Raw genomic sequence first — 5,000 nt, 5'->3', positions numbered from 1 at the left:
GAAAAATCGGACAGAACCATCTTGATCACTTGACTATAGATAATGGGTACCGATTTGCATGATTGGACAACATTTGTAGGAGTAATATAAAAAAGAAAAGTGTTGCAAAAATCGGCCTCCTGGTGGCGCTATAATAGGGCAATGTTAAAAGAGTGTTATTTGTTCTTCAACGTAGTGCGAATGTTCGTGCAAAGTGTCACCGCAATCGGACGCTGCGTTCATGATTTGTGGCATTTTGTTCAAAACGGGCCACTCTTGCAAACTTTAGATGTCAGCCAATCAGGATGGAATATGACAAATTAAACAGATCCATCTTGATCACATGACTATAGAGATCATGTGTACCGCTTTGCGTGAAATTTGGATACATTCTGAAGGATTAAATCAAAACATTTGTTTTACATAAGTCGGCCTCCTGGTGGCGCTATGAAAGGAAAATGTGACAAAAGCAGGGCAGTTGTTTTTCCTTGGCCTCTAGGGAGTGTGCGTGCAAAGTTTCACGCAGATCGGTGCAGCTATAGTTCAAAACACAAATCGGCCTTTTATAGCGCCACCATGAGGCTGATTTGAAACATTTCAATTGGCATTTATTCCTCAGCCTAGTGGGAATGTGCGTGTGAAATCTCACAGAAATCGCAAGCTGCGTTCATGATCTGAGGCATTTTGTTGAAAACGGAGCAATCCTGCAAACTTTGGAAGCCAACCTTAGCCAATCAAGATAGAATATGGAAAATTGGACAGATCCGTGTTGATCACATGACTACAGAGATACTGTGTACTGAATTGCGTGATGTTTGGATAAAATCTGTATGAGTACTGTCAAAAAATGTGTTTTGCAAAAAGCGGCCTCCTGGTGGCACTATAACAGGCCCATGTGAAAAATTTGGGGCAGAGGTTCTGCTCTGGCATCCAGAGAGTGTGTGTGCACAGTTTCTCTGCGATCAAGCCAACGGTGCCAGAGATTAGCTGTACACAAAATGACAGAATGACGGACGGACACACAGACACACGGACGGACGGACAGGGGGTAAAACATACTCTCGCCATGCCTTTCGGCCTGGCGGAGACAATTAGTGCAGAGAATCACTGCACTACGATATTTTTTGCCACACATGCACCCGTAGGCCTGTACAGATTGTGTACAGACTCAGACTGACAGACAGACAAGACAAGACAGACAGACAGACAGACAGACAGACAGACAGACAGACAGACAGACAGACAGACAGACAGACAGACAGACAGACAGACAGACAGACAGACAGACAGACAGACAGACAGACGGAGTGAGGGGCTAGAGAGAGGGGAGGCCGGCTGAGCGCTGCACCAGATGTTAAACATACATGACTTTTGCAATATGTCATCTAAACAGAAAGCCACTGGGGATTGACTTGACATGACTCCAAGTACACTAGAACCCATGGACCACTAACCGCCTTGGTAAAGACCAAGCCCAGCTGATCAACAAAGCAGACAAACTTTCACTCCCATGGATGAGTTAGGGATGATGATATCATCCCTGTCAGACAGACACCGTGTAATCTCCATATTTATCGTAAATCAATGCCCTGCTTCTTCGTACTTTGGTGTTTGGTGTTGGTGGTGCACAAAAGTAGTGAAAATAGCCGATCTACAAGCTTACAACGCGCCGCAAAGTGACGCATTGTTCGGCTAAATATTTTCGTCTGTTTTCGCAATTTCTTTTTAAGTTGAAAGTGAAAGTGGTTAAATGTGTCTGTTGGTTTTTATAAATATTTAACTAATGAAAAGTATTAATAAGTTGTGACTAAAGAATAACTACTTTTGGATCCGTTGGAACACAGGTTCTGATTTTTTCCATTTCCTGAAAAGTAACAGCTTTGGACATATAAACACCCAACAGCGACAATACATTTTTACTTTTATAAATTAGGCTTTGGCCTTTTGGTTTTTCCACATGGCTAAAATGTGACTTCAGTTGGACTTAAACTCAGCGGAGTTCCCCTTTCAGATAAGATCCCGGGGTCAGGTTTATTTATGGTGACATAGTGCTGTACAAGCTTGGCCATTATTGTGAAAGCGCAGCAGATAAGGAGACAAACAGGAGATGTGTCGGGTCAGATTGTCATGGGTGCGAGCTGTTCGTGATGATCTCAGTGGTTCTTTTCAGGCCGCGAGTCCCAAAAATATATATATATTTAAACTGGGGACCCCCCCGACAAGCACTTGGAATTATAGGAGTTGAGGCATTGCATTTTTTGTTTGACTTGGTTCCACAGATAAATATTGTGAAAATAGCCGGTCTACATCTAATCTATTTTCACAAATTCTGCCTCTTTCTTATAATATTTGGCAATTTTGGCCAATGCTTGAATTATTTTTATAATATATCTAGTTTTGACGCAGTAATGGTCTTATTTCTTATTACACTTATACTGTGTGTTTTTTTGTTTACTGTTGAGTGAGAAAACAATGTTGCACATCATCCCCCCGCCTCCCCCCATCAATCAGTAATTGATGATGCAGGTGGGGTCTGAAGACTCACCTCTCCAGACTCCGCCTTATAGCCCGTAGCGCATGACCTAGTTATTCATTTTGATTGTATATTGTTTAGACTCATGCTAGGGTTCTTGGTTTACCTGTGATCCTACTTTGCTGAGGCACTACACTGCCTCTCTGCATTTGACGTATGTGTTTAGATTACTTTTTGTAAGTCGCTCTGGTTAAGAGCGCCTGCTTAAATGCCTAAATTGTAAAATTGCAAAATGGAGTCAGAGACACTTACTTCAAGGAGGTGTTTGTGCTTTTAGTATATGATATCATGGGGGGGGAGTACATTAGACCATTGGTTCTCAAAGTGGGGTCCTTGGGGGGGGTTCCAGGGGGTTCCCAGCAAAATAAGTTTAACCACTTTATCCATTTATGCTATTCAAAAATAGCAGATGTACAAGCTCACAGCGTGTCACTTCGTGCCACGCTGCGAGCTTGTACACCTGCTATGTTTGAAGATCTTTGAAAAATATCGTAAATGTTTGGGATATTGCGAATAATTTAGAATTTGTTTTGCACAAACATTCTCTTCTGGGAGTCCCTGGCACAAAACATTTTCAGATGGATGATTCTGCCACGAACACAGGGATCAGACCATAATACTCATGATAAGAGAGAAGAAGCTGCTTCTGTGATAAGGACCAAGCTGTACCCAAAACAATAGATACCAGGGCTAGGCCATGGCATCTAGACCAAACTGTACTCAAAACAATAGATACCAGGGCTAGGCCCTAGTATTAGATGTAGCAACAAAAGGCAAAAGTGAAGGTGAAGGCAAACATAATAACAATATAATACTGTTGCTGTCGGGAAGAAACCTCTTATCTGCATATTTTAACCATTAGTGTTTTTTCGTAAATTAACGCTGCTGCTTTTGCTATTTTTGAATTTGAATCCTGAAAAGAAAGAGTTTTGGACATATGAGGTTTCCACCCGACAGAGACGATATACAAGCTCACAACGCGTCGCAATCGTGCAGCGTTGTGAGCGTTCGCCTGTTTAGCATTTTTGTTCAGTTGTTCCAACTTTTTGTTCGCCCCAACATTGCTGGACAATTGGATGGGAATACAATGAAAGCTCAATGTATGCTTTGTGCAACAGGTGTTGAAGGATGCATCACGTGACAAAAGCGACGTCAAAATGACGCGCACCACTGAAAACATTTATGGTCTTCATAAAATGTTGCATACTCTGATTGGATGGGAACACAAAGTAAGCTGCATTTCCACGGATATGCACCAGACAACATTCACTTCCCTGTTTACGTTTTGTGGTGACGCTGTTGGCAAGTTGCAGACAGTATGAATACTCCGAGCTCACAACGTCCTGCTGACACATTGTGCTTGTCACTCAAAGCATAAATTGACCTTCAGGCAGACAGAGAGGCAAACAGTGGTGCACGCACGCACGCACGCATGCGTGCGTGCGTGCGTGTGTGCGTGCACGCACACACGCACGCACGCACGCACACACTCACACACACACAAACACACGCACACACGCACGCACAGTGGGTCACATGTATCTGGACCAGAGCGAAGTCCTTCCAGTCTCAGGGCCAGTGACACACTTCTAGTGTGTGAATAAGTTATTCTGTTTATTTCTCCCTACCTCTCTCTCTCTCTCTCTCTCTCTCTCTCTCTCTCTCTCTCTCTCTCTCTCTCTCTCTCTCTCTCTCTCTCTCTCTCTCTCTCTCTTCACTCACTCTCTCTCTCTCTCTCTCCCCTCTCCCTCTCTTTATTGTGGTATTCCTACAATTATTTAAGGAAGAAATCTGATTACTTCACTCACCACCGCTGATAAATATGAAATAATGCGCTCCAGAAACTGGCACAAGGTGACATGTTATATTTATAGTTGATCATACTACAGTGTCACACAAAAGTATCAAAAGTAGCAGATGTACTTTTGGACATAATGAGGTTTAATTAATATACATTGTTGACTGTATGTGTGTCGTACTATTTTTGGTGATAGTTTTCATGCTTGTGGTGCATGTGCTTACACACTTAATAAGCTGACACAGACAGCAGTATGCAAATGCATTTCTGCAGCAGAATATACATGTGCGTGTATGTGTGTATGTGTGCGTGCCAATGGTGGAAAGTAACTATGTACAATTTTGAGATTTTTTACTTTACTTGAGTTTGTTTATTTTTCAACACTTTATACTTCTACTCCAATACATCTCAGACAAATATTGTACTTTTTATTGCACTGCAATTATTTGAAGTTACTTTGCAGATTTAGATACCGAGCATACATGAACCATTTAGGCTATTTTATACTTCCGCTGGGTACTCACAAATGGCCGATCTATATAACCTCACAACACGTCCATCGCAACGCGTTTGAGCATGCAAAGTTTTGCAAACCTGCTATTTTCGTGGAGAAAAATAAAAATTTTACACATTTTGAAAAATTGTGAGCTTGTAGATCAGCTATTTTTGGAGAAAAACATTTGAAAAATA

Source organism: Gymnoscopelus braueri (assembly GCF_963280865.1).
Source record: "Gymnoscopelus braueri genome assembly, chromosome: 8".
NCBI lineage: Eukaryota > Metazoa > Chordata > Actinopteri > Myctophiformes > Myctophidae > Gymnoscopelus > Gymnoscopelus braueri.
Note: the sequence above shows the minus strand (reverse complement) of the source record.